This window comes from Oryzias latipes, chromosome 2 (genome assembly GCF_053564925.1).
Source record: "Oryzias latipes strain Hd-rR chromosome 2, Olatipes_Hd-rR_3.1".
NCBI classification, from domain to species: Eukaryota; Metazoa; Chordata; class Actinopteri; order Beloniformes; family Adrianichthyidae; genus Oryzias; species Oryzias latipes.
The window spans coordinates 35,493,620-35,519,277 of NC_136238.1; the positions used below are offsets into that span (position 1 = coordinate 35,493,620).

At 43.7% G+C, this 25,658-nt stretch overlaps 1 protein-coding gene and 1 long non-coding RNA gene across 2 annotated transcripts in view; one reads left to right on the forward strand and one right to left on the reverse strand.

Annotated features, from left to right (window-relative positions):
* Nucleotides 1-25,658, forward strand: part of LOC144987176 (uncharacterized) — a 427,194-nt gene that overhangs the window by 119,139 nt on the left and 282,397 nt on the right. The gene's annotated exons all lie outside the window — the stretch shown is intronic.
* Nucleotides 725-3,141, reverse strand: LOC110016013 (uncharacterized). The gene is made up of 5 exons (XR_013651869.1): nucleotides 2,982-3,141; nucleotides 2,083-2,148; nucleotides 1,838-1,909; nucleotides 1,004-1,156; nucleotides 725-816 (listed from the first exon to the last, which is right to left on the reverse strand). It is a non-coding gene; the product is annotated as an uncharacterized LOC110016013 (long non-coding RNA).

The following is a 25,658-nucleotide window of genomic DNA, read 5'->3' on the forward strand; positions in this document are numbered from 1 at the left end:
GGCACTGAGAGTGGAGACATCAGTCATGTCCTGGGCAAAGAAAATATTATTGAAGATTGATTTTTTAAACTGATCTTTTGAATGCAAAAGTTAGGGCTGCACGATATGAGGAAAACTCGCGATATGCGATATTGGTGATTAATATTGCGATAACGATATAATTCGCGGTATATAAACAAATAGCAAAACAACCAAAAACATAATTTCCGTATTCACTGCAACAGTTTAAAAATTAGACTCCAAATGACCCTTGTCGACGTAGGAGGCAAACATCAAACATAAAAGGGCTCATCTGATTGATCATCAACGTAAACGGGTCCTTCCGATTGGTTAAATGCATAAAGGGATTTATTTTATTTGTTCAATATTTCAAGCTGCCATGAGATTGTTTTAGCACATTTAAGGTAACCATTTATTGCGATTTTCGCCGTCTTTTGCGGTATGCATATTGCACAGCTTAATGTCGCGATAACGATAAATTTGCGGTATATTGTGCAGGCCTAGCAAAAGTACTCATGCTATAGTTTAAACATGTGAGCAGCATAGTAAATTATTGTTGCCAAAGATTCCCTGCCATCAATACCACATTTGAAAAGTCAAAATAAAATCGACAACTTCTAGCTCAAATGAAGAATATTAAGCTTTACAATTGTTTTTAGGATCACAGAGTGCACTGAGTACATTTTAAAATGTAGCAAATCAGTAATCTACTTATAACACTCACAATGTACTCGTGCACCAAGATGTCAGGATTCTCCTTCAAATAGAGGCAAAGTCCTTTTTAATGAGGGACTCCCTTCTAGCATCCACGTCATCCTTAATACAAAAGAAAATACAGAAATTTGAACTCAAATTTTCAATAGACAGTGAATATGTGTTAAAAATTACAGATCATCAGTACTCTCAGGTAGAGGAAGTCGTGATTTTGAAATGGATTTATTTATACAAGTCTTACTGACTGCAATTTAAACTTGATAGTTAAACAAGTTTGATAAGTTCTTACCATCATCATGTCTGTCATGTCTTTCAACATTTTGCCCTGCTTCCCCGATGGCTTTGCAAACACTCTCAGCAGACTTTCAGACAGAAAGTCAAGCTGCGACAGAAACCTTGACTGTAGAGGCATGGTTGTAATGCGCTTGAACTCTGCGTTTATCTGAAATAACATGAAAGCATTATCAAGCATTGTTTTTAGATGAACACATCCTCTGCGACAACTTGTCAAGGCATAATTTGGTAATTTGGTAGTGAAGTTCTACCAAAAAATCATTGATTGCTTTGCTTGGCACACAAGAAAAATGTTCTAATTTTAACAACGCTGCTGCCAAACTGTGCTGAATTACATCTGGTAGGTCGCTAAGACCATCAGCACTGCTACTTGGTTGAGCATCCTCAATGTCATCATCAGAAGCACTGGAAGCAGAATCTAGGGCAGCAACAGTTGCTGATATTACTATTCCTGGTTTAAAATCTTTGGATGAGTAAAGTCTGTGTTTCCTGCTCTTGTGGGATTTAAAAGATCCTAAAATATTTGTTTCAAAGTCGCAATGCAAAAACATACAAGTTACAACCTCATTTTTTTTCAAGTGTGCATTAATATGAGTCCAGTAATCTCTTTCAGACACAAGATCCTTACAGGGACACAAGTGGCAGCTAAATATACATCTCTCTAAATGATGGTGGCTAGTTTTAATAACATGACATCTATTCAAATGAATTAATAGTGCATTCCACGTTCTAAAAGTGCATGGACAGCTTTCATGAACACATGGAATACGACTGTTATTCCCATAATGCCCATGTCTTACTCCATAATGCTTCAGAAGGTGGGACCTACTTTGAAAAACTGAAGGGCAGGCCTTGCATTGCCACATTCACTCTGTCACTGGAACACTAGTAGCACTGTTCACTGTGAAGTGGGAAACAAAACATGATTAACTTATAGTGAGGACAAAATGGTGTTTAACTCAAAAATACATTCCTGAGATAAACATAACTCATTTGTCGCTAATTTGCAAAGCAACTTAAAATATTTGTAATGCATTGAAAGCCTTAAAAGCAAATACAACTTCTTGTTCTTACCACAAATAATTGAGCCCACGACTTTTCAGCTGACTCCAGGTGAATAGATGACTTGAGTTTGTCAATCTGAAGCAAAACAGGGGAGGAGTAATTAAAATAATGCAGCCGACTAAGTAAGCATTTAGCAAGGACAGAGTTTTAGGACAATGCAGAACATTTTTTGTGAAGGATTTTGTTGTTGTTGTGTATGTAACTGTTGCCATGGTGACTCAGCGGTTGCCATGACTTCTGTGTGTTACGCAGCATTTTTAGTAAATGTTAAGTTTTATCACAACCCAGCAGTAGCGTCTCATTCTCAACATAACAAGATTGTATTAGAAACTGCATTTATTAATGAGAAGAATGACACTTTGACTTTATTATCGAAATTAACTTTCCTGCTCACCGCTTGATGACCGTAAGGGCAAGGGAGCCGCTCAGCTCCGTGTTTAAGACCCCGTGTCCAGAGAAATTAGCTGGTGGGAGGACGACTCGGACCACGGCTGGATGAGTCTCGACACTTTATTTGTCCACAATTTACACTCGGCATACAGTATCCAGCTACAACTTTTCAGTCTTTTAGCTACGCGCCCCCGTTCTCTCTCGCTTTACGCTGCAACCCGCCCCTTCTCTCCGTAAGGGCTACGACACTCTTATATTAATTAACAACACTAAAGTGCCGTTAACACACAATGTAAACCACGATTAATTCAAGAAAAAAAAATTCACACATAAGACCAAAATATGTTAGGAGCGCCGCAAATGTGACGTTGACCGCTCCTGCTCAAAAGACAAATTAAAATAAAACAGAGTGATAACGTCAACTTATTTCAACGTTAACGTTATGTAGTCACTCTTGAGACATTAAGCTACATTTGGCTCAGATTTTGTCACTATTTAATAAGAAATTCAAGACTTACCGGGAAAGTTGTGGTGTGACGTGTCGTACCACGAGGCATTGGATTTGACTGAGATGGCTGCCTTCTTTTTCCAACAATCCTTAGCGCGCGAGAGGAAATCCCGTGAGGTATCCCGATAATTAGTATTGCAACATAACCGAGTTGCTTCATTCCAAAGTGATCTGAACAAATCCATGTGTAATCTCTTCATTTCATGTAGATTATACATTATACAGTCACATTTGACTCGAAAACATGTAGAAATTGTGTTAAATGCACCAGATATGCTTAGATTAATCCAAGAGACGGCTGTCTCCTTTTTTTCAGTGCATAGCAGCTCTAGAGGGAAACACAACAAACCATCAACGGCGGTTAAAGCAGTCAGACGTTTGTTCTGCAGCTCAGCAAAAATCTCTGCTTTAGGTTTTGGGGAGAAAAACAAAGGAAAACACACGGAGAAGGATTCTGCAAAGGAAATCCCAAGTTCTATTGGTAAGTCAGCGTCCTGGAAACATGCTTTGTTGGTTCTGAAGTGGCATGAATGCAGACTTAGATTGGTTTGTTTCCTTGGATTCTTCAGATGGATTCAAGCTGTAAATGTTGTCAGCATAAAGCAAGTTTGGACTAAACTAAAGCAGAAAGTGGCTTTGAAGATGGTCAGGAGAAATGAGGGCTTTTTTCAGGAATTCTTGGAAGAGGAGGACTTCTCCAAACAACCAGAATCTAGGAGGAGGTTTTTTCAGCATTGAGATCAGGATTTAGCATGAGCTTCAATCCCATTTTTGTTCAATCCAAATGTTTACCGTCATATTCAGGAGTTCAACTCTGAAAGCCACCATGACATCATAGACATTAAAGACCCTGTTACCTAGCAACCAAACACAACAAACTGTAGACTATTCAAACTGGACATTTTGGGGCAACAATTCTTTTCTAACTCAAGTTTTTATGAAAAATCCAAATGATGGAAACAGATTGTGTAAAGGAAATGAGGATCTATTGGTGAGTCACAGTCCTGGAAACATGAGTTGTGCTCTGATGAAGACGCCTGATCCAAATGTGGATTTTTGAAATGTTCTTCATGAGATTCAAACTGATTGAAGCTTTGAATTAAAGGTGTCAACACATTTCTGCATTGGATTCATTCTGTTTCAGTGTCTAAGGTTGGTTTTGTGGCAGAAACCAAGTTTGTGTTGAACAGTAGCGTTTGAAAAAGCAGAAACTGGCTTTGAAGATGGTCAGGAGAACTTCTTTGAAGAGGAGGACTTCTCCAAACAACCACAACCTGAAGGCCTGTTCACACCGGGACGAATTTCGCCGGCGATTTTCGCAGACGTTTAACGCCTCGTGACTAAACAAGGGGCACCAATGTGAGTGTGCACACCGACGCAAAAAACGCAACGTGTAAAAGCGTCATTTTTTAAAAAACGCCTCGGGTTCGTTTTTTTGGTCTGACACGCTGCGTCGAAATCTATTCGACCAATGAGAATGGCGCTTTTGCACACGTGTCTGGAGCTTTTGAAGTTGAACAAAATAATCCTCCTCTTGTTACAGTGAACCCAACGGAGGAGACTTTGGACCGCCGTCTGTTCATCTGGTCTGTGTAAGCGGCTGCTGGACTCAGGAGAATCCTGTCTCTTGGGAGATTTGTATCTTGTATATGGCTTTCAGTTTTCTTCCAGTGCAGACGTCACAGACCACATTTTCAGGTCCAGCAGAGCAGAGACCAGCAGCAGCAGCTTGGAGTCCGCTCTTCTTCAGCTGCTCCACTAAAACTGCTGACATGACATTTTTCCCCAGAACAGGCCTCGGTGTGAAGGTCTTCCTGCACTGAGGACAGCTGTGGACGTTCTCCTCTGCATCCCACAGTCCTTGAAGACACTTCCTGCAGTAGCTGTGTCCACAGGGAACAGTCAGCGGATCCTTCAGCAGATCCAGACAGATGGAACAGCAGAAGCTCCATTCATCCAGATCCTTCCTGCTCATTTGGCTGCAGAGTTCCAGTTGAAGAAGCTGCAGTTCTTTCTGCACTGAAGGTTTCCTCACAGCTTGTTTCCCTTCCAGACTCTGAACTTTCAAAGGTTTTGTCATCAGGAGGATTTCAGGATCAGAGTCCAGGACAGTCTGGGATTTCACTGAAGACTTTACTGCAACTCAGAAACATTTATTGGTTTAGCTGTCAGTCAAAGATCATGAAAGAGACAAAGTCCAAAGTTCTTCATGTTATCAACAAATGTTGAGTTTTAGCAGAAAAAATCAGATGTTATTTAATTAAAGACAGACTCTGGAACTATGAAGAGATATTTCTGCCACTAAAATGAGAAAGAAAGACAGAAAAATCTTGATTTGTAATGAAACTTGATAGATTTTTTGTTGGATCCTGAAACAATAAAGTCCTGTTTCTTTTCATATTAACAGCAGCAGTAAGTAGGAAAAAGGATGACGGACTTCAGCCAGAGTTCAAGGTTAAAGTCAGGGTAGTTTAAACCTGCTCTCTGGAATGCCCCCCTGCTCTGCTCATCTCCATCAATTACCGCCCCTTTCCATCTTTATCCAACTCAGCAGCAGCATTGACGATTTCAACACTGCTTTCTTCTGAGGCATCAAGTGGTCCAGATCTCACCTGCTCACATAGCCCCACCCCCACACACACACATTCCACCACTTTTCAGCTCCACAGGCTCTGGTTCTAACTGCTGGATCAGAAGTGGAATGTGAGCTGTAGTGGTGTGTCTGCAGCTGGATGTGGAACACATGAGGGAGGGGTCAAAGGTCAGTTTTTCTTCACTTTAAAGGATTCCAGCCAGAGACTGCTGCACCCCCAGCGCAAAAAGGAACATTACCAACAGTCCCAACAGCAGTCAGATTATGCAACAACATGGTCTAGGACTGATGAAACAGCTACTGTGATTTATTGCCTTATTTAACTTGTTATTAATAACGTGTACTTTTACTTCCACTTTGTATTATTACTATTTTATTCCTACTCATTGCTACTTTGTTTTTTGTCTTTTTCTAACCGCCATATTTCTTGTTTTGGCTGCTGTGACAACCGAATTTCCCTCCAGAGATCAATAAAGTCTTGAACAATGAAATGTTGACTCAGACAAACTCAGGGCTCCATCCATATCCATCAGGAAAATGGCAGCTGAATTGACTTCTTTTTGTTAGAGCTGGAAGTAAGAGATTTTTATGGGTAACATCACACTGGCTCAGTCCAGATCACTTATGCAGTCAGTGGGTCCTCCTTTGGGTTGTCTCTTTGGCCGCCTTTACACTGTAGGTCTTGATTCTCATATCCGATTTTCTGACTATATCCGTTTTTTTTGACGACCCGCTTACATCATCTTTTAAAAGTGACCCGTATCTGATTTTTGCATTTACACTATACAATGCTGAAACTATCAAACGTGGACGTTCTGAGGACTACGTAGCCGTATTTCCACCTTCCGCGGACCTCTTTCGTACTTTTGTGACTGCGGTTGTCATGGAGGCAGCGCAGCAACAAAGGAGGCGTTGCCTTGGGCGCTCCTGAGGGGATGCACGGGAGAGGAAAAAGGAGGGCTGCTCGGCTCTCTCTGAGTTTTGAATGAGGAAGTGTTTGCAGACGTGCTGTACTAACAGTTTGATCCAAGTGTTGAACCTTTCCTGCGCGATGACTTCTCTTTCCCGACCGTGGTCAGAAACACACGGGAGATTTCCTCGGGGTTCACTTTTCCGTTCTGAACCCTCAGCCTCCAGAGTGGGTTAAGAAAGACTCCAAAACTTTTGGGGGAGACACCTTATTTTTAATTTACGGTTCTCTGACACTCCCCCGCTCCGCGCTCACACCCCCTCTGCTCTCCATACACACACACACGCAAGCACGGGCACTCACACACACACATGGTCCCGATCAAACACACCCCCCAAAGAAATAAACAGTTTCTAGCCTGTTCCATAGCAACGGTGTCCCGCTTCATTAGTTACCGTTTGCGTCCGGACCGGACATAACAGCGGTTTCCAACAACGGTCTGAAGCCTGAGGCTGAAAGGTAACACACTGACAGCAAAATCAGCGCACAAAAAGCATCTTAATAAGTCGTGTGATCTCAGTTGGTGGTGTCCTGAATTGACGTCACTCAGGTACGCATTTACTGGGGAATATCCTATCTGTCTGCTTACATGGCACACGCAAATGCACGTATCCGATTCATTTCCACATATGAGATGTATTCGATCTGAGAAAAACAGAATCCATGCGCTTTTGTCCTGCTTACACTTTCACCGATCATATCCGATCTGTGCCACGTGAGAGAAAAAAAATCGGAATTGGGTCACTTGAACCATGCAGTGTAAAGGCGGCCTTTGTGTGCACCTGTACATACTTCCTCTAGAGGTCAGAATTGGACAAAAACAACAAGTGAAAGAACATCAACAATATAGAAACACAAATTTCTATGCAGAATAGAAAAAACTGTGGTTTCAGTGAGTGGAGAGCATCTTCACACTGCTACTTCCGATGGTTTCAGTTTGGAACAGCTGGACGTTCCTTCATGAAGATGTACAATAAAACCTACTCTGCTAGAGAAAGGGGTGTTAGGTCTAGAGTTGGAAATGTTTGAGAGCTGAAACAGGCAAATTTAAGAAAGACAAAATGGTCAATGTGACTGATGAACCAATCAACTAATTGGATGGAACTCTGTGATCTCATCTCAGTCATGGGTTCAGCAGTCAGAACTGGACCTGAGGAGTCCATCTTTAGAACCAACAGAGAACCAACAAACAGCAGAAACCCACACTGTGGGAAAAACTCCACACTTATGACTGATGTTCACCTCCACTTTATTCTTCACACAAAAGATTGGAACAGAACACTGAGAACCAAAAAGAACAGAGGAACAGTTCTAATGTCTACAAGAAAACATGAATCAGTCTGGTTCTTTATAATTTTATATTTTAAACAATACCGAAATATTTATGAACCATATAGTGTTAGATTTAGAGATGTACAGTATAAAATAATTCTAGTTTCGTCATGGTAACACAAAGACTTAGACAACATAGTTATAGCTTATACCATGGACCGGGTAAATACTTGATTCTGATTGGCTGCTGGGTATAGATTAAAAAGTGATAATCCACAGTGATAATTGCACGCCTAAAAGAAGTCACATAGCTTCAATATTCTACATCACGCTGGCTTCTTTACCACAACCTTTAGCTTAATCATATTGACAAAAACAAGCACTAAGAGGGTAAACTTTATCTCTGAACTGATTTTATTTAACACATCGTGATGGTCGTCATAGTTATCCCTTTCCTTTGCAGCTGTAGTCAAAGTCAGTGCTGGCCCCGCCGGTGCGTTATGTTACAGTGACAATGTGCCACATCACGTAACAAATAGTCTGCTTTTTGAGAAAAACGCAATTTAAATCCAAAAAATAACAAGAAGAAAGTACTAAAAATGGATTGAATATTTCTTTCTTTTGTAAGTGACCATGGTATAAGCAGGTTAATGGCCTTCAAAGTGTGCAATATGAGAAATTAACGCACTTTGCAGAAGAAACAGATCGGGCTTCCACGGTGTAGAATAATACACACTTCGTCTGTCAGTGTCCCTGACATAAACAACAACCACAATGGTTAACTCAAAAACTTTTAACAATAACATAAAGTACAAAATTCTACTAAGAAAAATCAACCAACAAAAATCGAACATTATCAGCATTTTTAAAAAATCAAATCTTACCCTCATAATTCAAAACAGCACATTTCTATTTTGCAGTATATCTAAAATAATTAATTTCATGACGTTAAATAACTTAAAAAGTGAAACTCATGATGTTTAGAATCATTACACAATCCCTGATTTGAGATATGTGAGCATAGTGGCTTATAAATGACAAACACCTAAAAATAATGTCTTAAAAATGACAATTTTAAGTCAGAAGAATAAAAAAGAAGGGTTTCACTTCAATGCATCCAATAATCACTTCTGCCTCCTTATTACTAAATAACTCCATCAATGTGGTCTGGAGCCCATCAGCCTGTATACATTTAAATGAAAGATCAGGACGGTTTAATAGCTGACCTCAGGTCAATTTCTCTTCCGCATGAGCTCTCTGTTTTAAGGTCAACTGCATCACTAAACCTTTTGGCAAATACTTTACACAAAAAAGGGGTGATTTGAGACTAAATACATCGCTAAAACTTTTTTTATATTGTTTACACAAAAAGACTAGATACAGAACTAAAATTGTTTATCACATTCTTTATATGAAAAGGGTAGTCCCCTTTAATGTATTTTCATGTGTGTCTTGAGACTAGACGTTTGGTTAAATTTTTTTTTACATACTTTACAAGAAAATGGCTTTTCTCCTGTGTGAGTTCTCATGTGTTTTTTGAGATTATGTACAAAACGAAAACTTTTATCACATTCTTTACAAGAAAAAGGCTTTTCTCCTGTATGAGTTCTCATGTGTGTTTTGAGATTATGTACAAAACGAAAACTTTTATCACATTCTTTACAAGAAAAAGGCTTTTCTCCTGTATGAGTTCTCATGTGTATTTTGAGTTTTGATTTTTCCCTAAAACTTTTATCACATTCTTTACATGAAAAAGGCTTCTCTCCTGTGTGAGTTCTCATGTGTGTTTTGAGATTATATACAAAACTAAAACTTTTATTACATTTTTTACAAGAAAAAGGCTTTTCTCCTGTGTGAGTTCTCATGTGTTTTTTGAGAGTAAACACATGACTAAAACGTTTATCACATTCTATACAAGAAAATGGCTTCTCTCCTGTATGAGTTCTCATGTGTGATTTAAGATGAGATATTTAACTAAAACTTTTTTCACATTCTATACAAGAAAAAGGCTTCTCTCCTGTGTGTCTCATGTTTGTTTTGAGCTGAGATAAATAACTAAAACTCATCCTCTGATCTCTGTTCTGTGGGTCTGTCTCCTCATCTGTAGTTGATGTTGATTCTGTCTCTTCATCTGTAGTTGAAGTTGATTCTGTCTCTTCATCTGTAGTTGACGTTGATTCTGTCTCCTCATCTGTAGTTGATGTTGATTCTGTCTCCTCATCTGTAGTTGAAGTTGATTCTGTCTCCTCATCTGTAGTTGATGTTGATTCTTTATTTTGGTTTCCTTCTTCATCCTGACTATCAGTTACATTAAAGCTCTGCTGATTGTTTAGATCTGCTTCACTGTTCTCATCTTCCTCATAAGTAGGGATCTCCATCAAGGTATCAGTCTCCCACTTCAGATCAGGCTGATCTTCATCCTGACTGATGCAGAGTTCCTGTGGCTCCTCTTTAATTTGTGGAAGTTGTTGTTCCACTTGTTCGTCTTTAATCTGTGGAGGTTCTCGTTCCTGCAGTTCCTCTTTAATCTGCAAAGTTTCTGGTTCTCCATGTTCCTCTTTAATCTGTGAAGTTTCTGGTTCTCCCTGTTCCTCTTTGATCTGTGGAGGTTCTCGTTCCTGCAGTTCCTCTTTAATCTGCAAAGTTTCTGGTTCTCCATGTTCCTCTTTAATCTGTGAAGTTTCTGGTTCTCCCTGTTCCTCTTTGATCTGTGGAGGTTCTCGTTCCTGCAGTTCCTCTTTAATCTGCAAAGTTTCTGGTTCTCCATGTTCCTCTTTAATCTGTGAAGTTTCTGGTTCTCCATGTTCCTCTTTAATCTGTGGAGGTTCTGGTTCTCCATGTTCCATTTTAATGTGTGGAAGTACTGGTTCTCCATGTTCCATTTTAATGTGTGGAAGTACTGGTTCTCCATGTTCCATTTTAATGTGCGGAGGTTCTGGTTCCCCCTGTTCCATTCTTAAATTGCTCTGTTGGTTGCACAGATCCTCTTCACTCGCATAATGCTGAGGGAGGACTGTAGGGACAAAAAGACAAAAAAGGAGAACTTTTAAAGGTATATGTGTAACAGCTGGACGTTCTACAGGTGATGCTGTAGGACACGTGTGATGCTGTAGTATCGCGAGACCCAGCGAGACGAGTGTGGTGAGTCGACCTGGCGGCGCGTAAGCATTTGAACAAACATTTTCGATCTTGTTTCATTTTTCCGCCATATTAAAACATTTCCTGCTAACTAACATAACCTGTTAAGAGTACTAAGCTTCTGTCAGCCTGGAGGACCTGGAGAATTTCATCGACGAGTGTTTTAATACCTGCAACATGGTGAAGCCCAGAACCGCCACCACCACCCCCTCCGCCAAGCGTGAACGGCCTGAGGACTCTCCCGGGGCTGTGTCCTCTCCGGGCAGCGGAATGAGCGATATCCTGGATTCGATTGACAAAAAGCTCTCCAGCTTTGATGGCCGCCTCAATCTGCTGGAGATCCTCCATAGAGAATTTCAAGGTCTGCGGGAGTCTCTGGAATTCAGCCAGCAGCAGGTGCGGGAGCTCGCAGCGGAGAACCAGGCCCTCAGAGAGACCGTGAAGACCCTGAGCAGTGACACCGCCCGTCTCTCCGAGGAGAACCGATCCATCAAGGAAACCCTCCTGGATCTTCAGTCGAGGAGCATGAGGGACAATCTAGTGGTCGCGGGGGTTCCAGAGGAGGTAGGAGAAGACCCCGAGGCCACCGTTAGATCCTTTTTACAGGTCCACCTGAAGCTCCCCCAGGAGGAGGTGCAGAAGATCTCCTTCCACAGGGTTCACCGCCTCGGAGGAAGAAGGTCCGAACACCAGCGCCCGCGTCCTATTGTGGCTAAATTCGAACACTTCAAACAGAAGGAGTTGGTGAAGGGCCGCGGACGGGAACTGAGAGGCACGCATTACAGCGTGAATGACCAGTTCCCGGCAGAAATCCTCCGCAGAAGGAAGATCCTGTTCCCGCTGAGGAGGAAGCATCTTGCTGCTGGTTCGAGAGCGATAGTGGCTGTTGACAAACTTTACGTGGACGGCCGGCTGTTCCGGGACCCGGAGATCACCCCCTGGCTGTGCTGAAGGCTTTCAGATCCGCGCTGAGAACATCTGCGCTGCCCAGAAGAAACCCGCTAAACTTACTTCAATGAATGGAAAACCGGATCATCAATAATCCACACCTCGATCGCAGGAAAACAGTCTTTTTTTTTTCTTCGTCACCTCAGTCCCACTGATGTTTCTATTGTTGTTTTGTTGTTGTTTTCGTTTTCCCTTCTATCTCTTTTTTTCTTTCCTTTACTCTCCCCCCCCCCTCTCCCCCCTCATTATATGTAAATCACCTGGAAGCAACTCATCCTCGGTAAGTATTTATTTATGCACGGAACGGGCGCGCGCACACACAAGCGCACACAGGGGCGTGCACATGCGATCCCGCACACACACGCCGACATACTGCAATCACCTCACACAGGCTCTCATAGGACGCACGCGACACGCAGCTCACATAGCCAGAAAACGTTCACGCGCACAGCGCTTCTCAATGCGGGCACGCGCACACGGACTGGCACACATGCATCACTTAGCTTTACACCTTTTCAGTCAGAGCAGTTATGAACAGTCTTAACATCGTTAGCTGGAATGTGCGTGGACTTGGCTCTGAGCCAAAGAGATTGAAAGTGTTAAATCACCTGGATGGTCTAAAAGCAGATATAGCTCTACTGCAGGAGACCCATTTATCAAATTCTTTGGATCACCTTATGTGCTGCTTACAATTTCCAGTTATATACTCTGCCAGTTACAACTCCAAACAAAGAGGAGTTGCTGTTTTAATTAATAAAAATCTTAATTTTACTCATAAGGATACAGTTACTGACCCAGAAGGCAGATTTGTAATCATTAATATATCCATTCAGAATAAGGACTATTGTATAGTGAGTATTTATGGTCCCAATGTTGACGACTCTTCCTTCTTTCACAGATTCTTCACCTCACTCTCAGTTCACTCTGACTCCACAATCATTATAGGAGGAGACTTCAACCTTGTTTTGGACCCTGAACTTGACAGACTCAGCACAGCAGCAAACCAGCGTACATGGCGGTCTGCAAGTATTCTAAAGCAGTACATGAATGATCTGGGTCTCTGCGACGCGTGGCGCTCATGTCACCCAAGCACTAAAGGGTTCACCTTTTTTTCTCCAGTTCACTATTCACACTCCCGTTTAGACTATTTATTAATCAGTAACTCTCTTTTAAAAAATATTCAAAGCTCCAATATCCATCCAATTATTATCAGTGATCATGCACCAGTCTCTGTAAACATTTCTAGGGAAAAATCCACACCCTCTGGTACAACCTGGAGGTTTAATACGTCTCTGTTAAAGGACCAGGAATTTCTTGAATTCTTTAAAAAAGAGTGGGCAACCTTCTTAGACTTCAACAATACTCCAGACATCCCACCGTGCGTTCTTTGGGAAACAGCAAAGGCAGTCATGAGAGGGAAAATCATTTCTTATTCAACGCACAAAAAACGCAAAGAGAAAGCAGATTTATTAGAATTAGAAAATAAAATCAAAACCCTGGAGACTGCTTATGCTGCTTCTGCACAGGAACACATTCTGGGAGATCTGAAAAATTTAAAGCTGCAGTTAAATGACATCATTAATAAACAAACACAATTTCAAATACAAAGGCTGCGACTTGAAAGATTTGAAAACTCTAATAAATCTGGCAAATTTCTGGCTAATCAGCTTAAAATTAACAGAGAAAAATCATCAATCACCTCTATTATGGACCAAACAGGAAATGTCACCCATGACCCGGTCAAAATTAATAACGAATTTGAAAACTTTTATAAAAACCTGTACACACCGCAGATCAATCCGTCAGAGCAAAGTATTGACTCATTTCTTAATAATGTAAACCTACCCAGGCTAAATGAGGATCAAATCACAAACTTAGATTCTCCGCTCTCGCCGTCTGAACTTCATGAAGCTCTATTACTAATGCCTAATGGTAAAGCACCAGGGCCTGACGGCTTTCCTGCTGAGTTTTATAAAGAATTCTGGGAACAACTGGCACCAACATTTTATAAAACTGTCACATCTATTAATGAGAGCCAATCAATGCCACATAACATGAACTCAGCCAACATAATTCTTCTTCTAAAACCAGACAAAGATCCCACTAGTCCTTCAAGCTATCGCCCCATTTCTTTAATCAATGCAGATGTAAAAATTATCTGCAAAGCACTAGCACAGAGAATAGAAAAAATCACTCCTCACATAATCCACTTCGACCAGACTGGATTCATCAAAGGCAGACACTCGGATGATAATGTCCGTAGACTAGTTAATATAATAGACTTTGCCACCATTAAAAACCAGGAAATGACGGTACTATCGCTGGATGCTGAAAAAGCCTTTGACAGAGTTAATTGGAAGTTCCTTATTGCTGCCCTCCATAAGTTTGGTTTTGGAGAAGCATTCATCAATTGGATCAAAATATTATATCACAACCCCAATGCATCAGTTAGAACTAATAAACAGACTTCAAACAGGTTCTTTCTTGGAAGAGGAACCAGACAGGGCTGCCCACTCTCTCCTTCTCTTTTTGCTATATTCATTGAGCCTTTAGCTGCAGCAATAAGACAGAATGAGAGCATTATAGGAATAAAAACCAAACACAGCCATCATAAAATTAGTCTTTATGCGGATGACATATTACTGTTTTTAAGGAATTTACATTCTGTAAATGAAACAGCAATGATCATAAATGAATTCTCCTCCATATCAGACTATTCCATTAATTGGAATAAGTCTGTTTTATTACCACTCAACAGGAATATGGAACAAAGACTCACAATTCCAGTTAAAACAGGAAATATCAAATATCTGGGTATCTACTTTTCCCCCAAACTATCAGAACTGGTGCAGCTAAACCACACCCCATTACTGAAAAGCATACAGGACGATCTAACACGCTGGACCAACCTGCCTCTGTCCCTTATGGGCAAGGTAGCCACGGTTAAAATGAAAATCTTACCCAAAGTTAATTATCTCTTCTCAATGATTCCCACACAACCGCCATTAAAATGGTTCAAAACATTAGACTCATCCATATCAAGCTTTCTATGGAACAACAAACCTGCAAGAATTAGTCTAAAAACTTTAAAATCTGCAAAAAGCTGTGGAGGATTAGAACTACCTAATTTCCACAAATACTTTCTTGCAAACAGATTACAATATATCTTAAAATGGTTAAAAAATAATCCAGAAACCAACTCATGGTTAGACTTGGAACAGGTGTTATGTGGAAAGATCAACCTGTCACAGCTACCATTTATTAGCCAAATAGTTAAAAAACAGGATTGTTTCAAAAGCATTAATATAAATGCCACCTTAACAGCCTGGTGGGAATTTCTCAAAATATCAAAATCATCAATTCAACCGTGCAAAATGACACCCATCTGGAACAACCCGGACATCCTTATTAACAAAAAAATGATTCACTTCCCAGCTTGGCAAGCAGGGGGCATAAAACAACTAGAGCACGTAATTATTGATAGAAGATTCATAACCCCCCAGGAACTTCAAGACAAACATGGAATAAATAACTTCTTGGAATATCAGCAACTTAAATCAAGTATTACTAAAAAGTATAAAATTAAAGACGACGATTTAAAGCTACCAGATGTAGTTACCACTCTGATTAATTTTTCAATGAATAGAACTCTCTCCAAAATATACAAACTTTTATGCAATTTAGATAACAATATTGCCCTTCCAACAAAAAAATGGGATGCAGATTTGAGCATCAGCACAGATGAAAGCTTCTGGTCAGAACTTTGTCTAAACACCTTTAAACTGACAAAAAGTTCAAATCTGCAGCTAATCCATCTCAAAACTCTTCACAGAATTTACTACACTGGACAGAGGATGTTCAAGATGGGTCTCAGTAACTCAGACATTTGCGAGCACTGTGATAATAATCTACCCGACAGCTACATGCACGCACTGTGGTTCTGCACTCCTGTCAGGGCTCTCTGGCAGCAGGTATGTGCCGATTTATCAGTCTGGCTTAAGGTTTCAATCACTGCCTCACCGTCACTTTGTGTGCTTGGTGACATGAGTGCCATCGATATAGAAGAAGGATTAGCATCTATCATTTTCATAACTCTTTGTATTGCCAAAAAAACTATTTTAATAAATTGGAAAAACAAGAAAAATATAAACATAAGTCAACACAGAAATCTGCTGTTTGATCATATCAGCTTGGAAAAAATGTCAGCCCAAAGCTCAAGTAACTTTGAAAGAATTCAGTCTCTCTGGTCTCCTGTGGTTGACTCCATGACTTAGGGGGTGGAGGGCTTGGTCGTCGCTGCTCCTTGCCCTTCTGCCGTGGTTTGGGGTGGGGGTCGGGGCTTCCGGTGCCTGGCGGGGGCGGTGGGGGGCTCCGTTGGTCGGGGGGTCGGGTCCGGTGCCTGGGTGGGGCGGGCTGGGGCGCTGCGTGGTCCTCTGGGCTTGGGTGTGGGGGTGCGTGGTGGGGGGTGGGGTGGTGGTCTGGCTTGGCTTGGGGGGGTGGTCCCTTTGCCTGTGCTGGGGGGGGTTGGCGGGGGGCCCTGCTCGGGTGGGGGGGGGCCCAGCGGCGCCGGATGGGCTGCCCATCTGCACCTGGGGCTGGGATCGGCCCTTCCCTGGCTCTGGGACGGGACGGGACAATCCTCTCGGGGCCCCCGGTCGCTCTGGGTATCACCCGCTTCGGCTGCGGGGTCTGGGGTGGGGTGGGGTGGGGGGCTTGTCGGCCCTGTCCTGTGGGGGGGCGTTCTGGGGGGGAGGGGGGGCCCATTATTAGTACGGGTCGGGGGGGCTAGCGGGTCGGGGTCTCCGCTGAGGCAATCAGTGGTTGCCTCGGCCGGTTGGCCTCCTCGGTCCCGTCGAGGCCTGACCAGAGCTCTTCTAGGGCCGGCGTCTGGGGGTGGGGGCCTGGGCTTGCTCCGGGGGGGGGCGACGCTTTCTGGCTCCTCTCTCTCTGTGTGGGGTGGGTGGTGCCGGGCCTGGGGTGTCGGCGCCTCCGGGGGTGGGCCCCTGGGCTGGGTGGCCCTGGCCCCTTTGCTGGGGGTGGGCTGGGGGACGGCTGTTTGACCACCGGGGGACAGTCTACCAGCTGTCCCCAACTTACCCCCTTCCTTATATAACCTCATATTAGGGTGAGGGGGTGGGGGGTTTAGCCTGCGATGCGCCTTGGGGGGGGGCTACTTGGGAGTGGCCCCCCTCCTATGGTTGCCGTATGGAGTGGGCCCCCCCTCTTTCGGTTTTATTTGCACCTTAGACACGTAGGGTCCTTGGTAGGGGGGGTGCTTGGACATCACTGCAAGCAAGCAGCAGATGTCCTCCTGGCACCCTACCCGCCAATTTTAACCGCACCTTAGACATTTAGGGCCCCTTGGTGTGGAGGGTGAGGGGACATCACTGTGAGTAATCAGGAGATGTCCCCTTAGTGCCCTACTCGCCAATTTTAACTGCACCCCCCTTAGTACACACACCCCTCCCCCTTCAATATATACATTCAAACATAAAACACACACACATGCACACAAACACCCTCTCAAACACCCATACACGCACACACATTTTACAAGGAAGGTGGGACCTGGGTCCATCTGTCCCCTACCCCGTCCCTGGTGGGGGGTGCGGGCCTCTTGGCGATGGCGGCCGTGTCCCTTGGGTGCCGGCTCCCTGGGCCCGGCGGTGCTCTCTCCGCGCGGTGGGGGGGTTCATATTACACCTGAGCCGGGGGTGTTCGTGCCCCTGGGGGGTGGGTCCTGGTCCTTGCCCCTGGGCGCTGGGCCCCGCCAAACTTCCAACATGGCCGAGCCTGGTCGGGCCATATTTATAACATCCCTTATGGGCCGCCCTTTTTTCCCCGGGGTTCCCCCCTCCTGGGCGGGGGCGGCGGGCCCCTGCCTTGCTCCTACCTGGACCAACCGTGGGCCGGGTGGGTGGCTGCCTGGAGTGCGGAGCGGGTCTCCCTTGGGGGGTCCTGGCTCGTACCTGGGGTCGGGGCGGGGGGATGCCCGGAACTCCTGGGTGGTGGTGGGGTGCTCGTCTGGGGCTGTGGGCGTCCCTCTCCGGTGGGGCCCTGCGTTGGGCTCTTCCGGCGCGGCGGGGGGCTGCTTTCCTGGCTGGGCTGGGGCGGCGCTCTCTTTCCCTCTGCGCCTCCCTGCTCTCTGGCTCTGGGGGCCTCGCGGCGGTCCTGCTGGCCCTGGCCTGGGTGGCGGTCTTGGTCGCCCGGGGGGCGGTTGTTCCCTGCCTGTTCCCGTGTGGCGCTGGGGGAATTCCGGCTGCCGCTGCTGCTGCGGCGGGGGTATGGGTGTGGGGGTGGCTGGGCGCTCCTCCTCCTTCTTTTCACATTCCACCATCCATTTTAGAAGAACATAAACACTCACCTGAGCACAGGTGTTAGCTCACCTTTGCACTAATAGTTTGCATGATTGAATGAATGAAAGATTTCACACTAGTTGGTTTAAAGGCATAGGTAGGCGTTCGTGAACACTATCTGTTTTGTGTGCATGTTGACATGTGGACATTTCTGCGGCTAGCAGGTGTGTTGATAATATTTGAGTGTGTGTGAACAGGCCCCGCCCTTTTTGTACTACATTTGAACCGTACCGTAACGATAAACAACCAGTAAACCTGTCTGCTCTATGCTGCTTCATGGTCTTACCCCCCTTCCCCTCCTATTATCACCCTCCTACCCCCCCCTCTCTCTAACGTCCCTCTCTCTTGTTCCCCTCTTTCCTTTTCCGTCCGGTCCAACACCAAAGATTTTCAAACATGATTGAAATTAATAAAGTTTGGCCTCAATTACAAAAGGGGTTTATTCAGACATACCTTTGGTTTGTCTGAAGATGAATAACCCCTCTTGTTAGAATAAAATATGTCCAACACAAGAGGCCCTCAGCTCTCATCTGTTTGCCTAGCTGTTGGACAGGACAAGTTAAAAAAAAAAAAAAAAAAAAAAAAAAAAAAAAAAAAAAAAAAAAAAAAAAAAAAGGTATATGTGTATCGTCAAGACATAGTTTGTCTTGGTTCTCTTTTACAGATAGGACAGTTAGGGGTGATGTCAGTCTTTCAGTCTTCAGTAGGTTAAACACCTAATTAAAGAAACTCATAAGTTTTCGAAAAAGGGTACTATACATTTTAATAAACACACACTCCCCACACTGACAAACTCATCTTTTACAGTAATAAGGTGGTGGTCATTGATCTTGTGTTTCCTACTCCGGTGTTTTTCAAGGGGAAGATGGTCAGGTGTGCCGTGTGAAATTGCCCCCATTAACTGATCAGCTTTTTGTTCATCCAAACAGGCCTTGATGAAACACAGAGTAGTTAGGAATATGAAACATCCTAAAATACTTTTTTCTTTGTCTTTATTTGATTCTATTAAATTTTTAAATTTTGATAAGAATGACAGATTTAGCTATAGCTTCAGACGTTTTCGCAAAAGTGCCGCCCCTTTAACTGTCTCCACCAATAATTCTTGGAGGTTTAATCACGTCATTACACTAACAGATCAGAAATGGAAAAGTCGTCACTTCTTTGTCCTGATTCTGCGAAACAAACTATGAAGCTCAGAGAAGTGAGTCTATCTGCGTTCGACAGCTGTTTGCACTACATCTCCCATGATGCATTGGGTGAAAGTGACAGCGTCTCAGGGCACAATCAGTCTTTTTCTTAAATGCATTAAACCACAACGAACACACATCAAACATTTTTTAAATCTTTTAACTTTTATTACAACTTTTAGAAAAAACAGATGAATGCTGGTGTGCTGCTGGATTTTTGTCAAGTGTGCCGTGGCTCAAAAAAGGTTGAAAAACACTGCCCTACCCCATCTCTAATGTGGGGAGTCAGACGCTCAGTGGTGGTGGTTGTGGCCCGAGGGCGAATGGCGGCCCACGGGAAGATTTTTTGTGGCCCTCAATAAATCCTAAATTAGGGTTGTGCTAAAGAACGGAGCCGGAAAGAAGCCAGGGTTAGCAGTATGCTAACACAGGCTAACAACATTAGCATGACATAAATCCATGCAGGAAGGCTGCAATCTGCATCCAGGCTGCACGTAAATATGTGGGAATAACATCAGTCTTTATATTGTCGGGACAAGACTGGAAACAAAAATCCATGTGATTGTTTGAATGGTTTCTAAGCACTGTGCGGCCTTTCTGCTTTGAAGCTTACACCACCCCACAGCCGCTGAGTGAGCTGGCGCTACGAGCTCTGCCCCGACACACACTTTTACCGGGACACCCGGTTCTCCTAAATTCGGTGGCTCGTTCACATAGAGCGGCGGGACGGGTCACAGTCCTAAGTCTCCCACACGTAACAAAGCATCCCCCGTTCCCCCTCAAACACAAAACTGTAAGTCTGCCTGCTCTGCTAGAGACACGGTCGCTCGCTTCACCGGTCCACCTGACTAATCATGTGCAGGAGCGCACCACTTTTTTCTATTTTGTTTATTTTATTTATTTTTTAAAGTCACTTACCTCAGTTTAAACTGGATCATCGTGGATGAGTCATTATTTGGGAAATAAAATAAAGTAAAAAAGTAAAATAACGAATAATAATTATATAATAACAAAAAACTACCCAACCCCCACAATATCATCGTCCATCCCGATGGTTGACTGCAAACATCATCAACTGCCAATTTAAGGGACATCGCCCAACCCTATCCTAAATGATCTTTATTAAACCAGCTGTACATTGTTTCAGCAGAAAAAAAAAAGGTATTTACGCTCAGGTGTCAACGGTACAATGTATTAATTTCACCACAAGAGGGCAGACAACATTTTCTATGTCACTGCAAGTTGGTGTTAAAAACCCACTTCTATTAAATTTGTGTTTTAGGTGTTTATAGAATGTTCTTGTAGCATTTTGCATGAACGAGGACATACATAAAACATTTTTGAGTATTTCTTTTTATAAATAAGAGCAAATAAAAAGGCAACAATAGAAAAAGCTACGTGGTCAGTCTACCATCACCAAGCTCCAAAGTGAAATTACAACACTACGGGATAAGTGTGAAGATATGGAGGGGACAATGAGGCGGAGAAACATTCGCATAGTCAGTGTTGACGAGCGGCAGGACTCCAGCAGCCCAGATGAGGTCTCCAAAATGCTCAGAAAGGCGCTGCAGCTGGAGCTGGACATACGAGTCAACCGATCACACCACGTGCCCGTGTCCAGGAAGATGGGAGACGAGAGACCCCATGTCATCATTGCCAAGCTACAATATGATGGAGATGCTGTAGATATTTTAAAGAAAGCCAGAGAGAAAGCCCCACTGACCTACAATGGTAAAAGGATTTCCATCTTCCCAGATTACACATCCAACGTAGCGAAAGCCCGTGCTGCGTTCACCGACGTACGAAAAGCACCATATGGTCGGAGTTTGGATTAGTCTACCCAGCACGACTTTACATCACGTACAAGAACAACAGTAAGGAATTCTGTGACCCTGTAAAGGCCATGAAGTATGTTAAGAAGGAGATTATTACAACTCCTGAGAACAAAACTCTAATGAGTCCTTAATCAATAATTGAGAAGAAGAAGCTAACTAGACACTAGATGGCGACATTGCTCCTTACACGTACTATTGAGGAAAAGTCAATCCTTATTTACTCTTGTTGAATTAGGCCAGAATAATAGTCATGTGTCATGACTGTTATTATTTGTTTAACTTCCCCCTTACCTAATCTGCTGCATCTGGTGTCGCCCGCATGTGCACTTGTCTGCGGGAATATCAACTCCACTTTTTTCTTTAACTTTCTTTTCCCTTTTATGGGGGGAACGCAGCCACCTATTGAACTGTGTTTGGTGCCACTAATTTAAAGCGGCTAGGGACTTAAACCCACTCTTGTATTATGTTATGTGGACTTGAAAAGACAACAGGGCTTTTTGACTTTTCCTATATTTGGATGTTACTCTCACAGGGATCCAAGAAATTTTACAGTAATGTTACAATCTTTTTAGATTTAACTTCATTTAATTTTTTAATACCTCTTTATAGAAGTTTGCTTGCAATGTGTACCAGATGGCTGCCTCGGCCTCCAACACAGTGTTACCAACCCCATTTTGATATTTTACTAATTTTAAGTTAAGCATGGGTGGGCTGACAATAATAAGCTTTAATGTGAAGGGTCTTGGTGGCAATCAAAAGTAAAAAAAATATTACTTCACGTCAAACATTATAGGTGCCAAATTGCACTACTACAAGAAACACATCTAACAGATGATGAACATCAGAAACTAAAAAGGTCTTGGGCAGATAAAGTGTACTACTCATCACATTGTGAGGGGTTTGGCTATACTAATACACAGAGAAGTTAGTTTTACTGAAACTAAAGTACACAAAGACAGGGAGGGAATATTCATTCTAGTAAACAGACTAATAGATGGCATTGCAGTTTCATTCATAAATGTATACGCTCGGAACGAGGATCAGCCAGGATTTGTCAAATCTCTCTTTAATACGATAGCAGAGCATAGCTCTGGTATTCTATTCATGGGGGAGACTTTAACTGTATAATGTCACAACTGGACAGACATTCTTTTTCTACATCTTTATCCAAAATGGCTATAACCCTTAAATCTTTGTCTATGGAGACTGGATTTGTGGATGTATGGATATCTAAATTTCCAAATGACAGATATTTCACTTTCTACTCAAACAGGCACAAATCATACTCACAACTTGACGATTGTTTTTACACATAAAGCTGAAATACATAGAATTGACGAAATAACAATAATCCCGATCACAATCTTAGATCATGCCCCGATCGTGTTCACCTGTGTCTTGTCTGCCCTGTCTGTATATAAGTCTTGTCTCTGCCTTCCTCTTGTGCTGGTCCATTAGCTTCTTGTAGCCCCGTTTATGCCTTGTTCCATGTCCCTCGCCACGCCACAGTAAGTCCCGCTTTTTGTTAATAAACCCTCTAGTCCTGAACCCGTTGGCCTCCCGTCTCTCCGTCTGGGTCCCAGTTTGCCTCGTATGCCTGGAGTGGGAGCCACCTGGACTTTACAGGGAGCCGTCTTGCCCTGAGGGGGGGGGGGGGGGGGGGGGGTCGTCGTCGCTGCCGCCGTCCCCGTCCACATCCCGTTTTTGTCCCGGCGGTGGTCCTGGATGCACCACATCCCCTTCCAGTGGTGGTCCCGGATGCACCCCAGCCCCGTCCTGTTCCGGCGGTGGTACCGGATGCACCTTATCCCCTTCCCTGCTCCCAGGGGGGTGCTGGCTGCACCCCGACCGGTCCCTGCTCCTAGGGGGGTGCTGGCTGCTCCCTGACCGGTCCCTGCTCCCAGGGGGGTGCTGGCTACACCCCGACCGGTCCCTGCTCCCAGGGGGGTGCTAGCTTCTCCCCGACCAGTCCCTGCTCCCAGGGGGGTGCTGGCTGCTCCCCGACCGGTCCCTGCTCCCAGGGGGGTGCTGGCTGCTCCCCGACCGGTCCCTGCTTCCAGGGGGGGTGCTGGCTACACCCCGACCGGTCCCTGCTCCCAGGGGGGGTGCTGGATGCACCCCGACCAGTCTCCGCTTCCAATGGCATGCCCGACCCGCCGGCCGACTCCACGCCTGACACGCTGGCCGACTCCACGCCTGACTCCTCGGTGGACTCCACGCCTGACGCCACGGAGGACTCTATGCAGGACCTGCCTCGCCGGACCGCTCGGACTCCCGGCCGTCCTCCGGACTCTTCTCGGCCTTGCTGGCGTAGTTCCTTGGTCCCCATCTGCCCTGATCGTGTTCACCTGTGTCTTGTCTGCCCTGTCTGTATATAAGTATTGTCTCTGCCTTCCTCTTGTGCTGGTCCATTAGCTTCTTGTAGCCCCGTTCATGATATGTTCCATGTCCCTCGCCACGCCACAGTAAGTTTTTGTTTTTTCATCCTGCTCGGCAGCGCTTTTTGTTAATTAACCCTCTAGTCCTGAACCCGTTGGCCTCCCGTCTCTGCGTCTGGAATTTTATTTTTTTTAATTCGATTTCCGATTTTTTCCCGATTTTTTTTTCCCGCCCACCCTATTTAAGGAAAGCAATAAGTACAAACGGCACACAACTTTAGCAAATGTTGCTTTTATTTAATCAAACCCAAGACAAATGTAACACCCATTTCTGGGATGAATAATAAATAAATGAACACGCTCTTGGAATCAAAGTTAAGTATAAGATTTTTCTTCTTACTCCCTTTTTGGACTTGTGTTTAAATAATTGTGTCTTGTTTTATATAACCTTTGTCTGGTTTTTGTCTAATTTTGTTATTCTAAACTTGTTTTCACTTATCCAACTCACTTACTCACTTTTGAGTCACACTTTGTAGTATAGACTAAAAGGAGACAAACATTCACCTTGAGAAAAAGCTCATATCTGGGGTCTAAGGTTTTAATTAAATTAAGAAACCCCATCTTCTCCACGGAGAAAATGATTAAGCAGCAGGAGTCGCGGCATTCCATCCATCAAAGGATCTGTGCAGCTTCTTTGACGGGTGGAATGCGTTCCAGTGAGTGAGGCGGAGCGGCCTCCCACCAAACGCGTGAGACTGTCGAACACTCATTTTTCCTCCAGAGTATTTCTTTTTTTTGCTAGCAAAACTGTGGGACTTGGGTTTAAACTGTGGGTTTTTGTATATATTGTGTATTTGGGGAAATTGGGTTTTTGATGTTTGGGTATTGGGCGAAGTGTTTAATGTACGTTTGTCACGCTCACACAATACACGACTGCACAAACAAATTGTTATGAGTTTTTTTTCTTGGTAATATTACAGGGCAGATTGTCTTGATATTTAATGCTCCAGCTGTAGAACGGCGTTGTGACGTTCCCTTCGCTGAGTGGAGGGTGAATTGTTACAAAGCAATGCACGGAACTGACAGTGATTCGATTTACATCAGCCACTAGCGGTCCGCCACTCTGCTGGTAGAAACGTGTGTTGCAGACTATGACGCAAATCTTCGATGACAGAAATGTTGAAATTTAATTTTTGTTCTACACATTCTTACAGCATTGGAAAATGTTAAGAATGTTTTTGTCTTGTTTTTCCTAATACATAAACCATATTAAAACAAAAAATATATTTCTCTCCCCCATCGTCTTACATTTTCAAACATTTTTGAAAATGCTCCAGGGAGCCACTAGGGCAGCGCTAAAGAGCTGCATGCGGCTCCTGAGCCGCGGGTTGCCGACCCCCGCACTAGACAGTGGAGACTGAATGCTTCTTTTCTTAACGATAAAGATTTCATTCCTCTCATTAAAACTGAACTAAGATATTACTTAGATCTGAATAAATCATCTGATACATCCCCTCTCATGCTGACTATTGACTGTGCAAAGGCCTTTTTAAGGGGTACTGTAGCATCATTTCTTATGCAACAGCAAAACAAGACAAAAGTTGAATAAACAGCAGCAATTACAGAATAAAATCAAAGAATTGGAACACAGACACAGCAGAGTGCAGAACCAAACCTCTTCACTGACTTGAATACGACTCGCAAAGCATTGCAAGAAACTGTAATCAGAGAAGATTGAGGGAAACCTTCCCTTTGCCAAACAACAAAATTATGAACATGGAAATAGAGCCAGCAGGCTCTTAGCCTGTAACCCTTGTGCTATCCTAGGCACTGTAACATTAGGACTTGGGTCATCTAGACCCACTAGACAGTGCTCTGAACCTTTTTTCTTCAATGAAGTGATCTTCACTGGTGTCCATGGATTACTTGAAATCTTTCCACTTTTATCTACCTTTGTCATGGTAGGGAGAACACGTCAATAGAAGGGTGAAACATGATGCTCATGTTCGA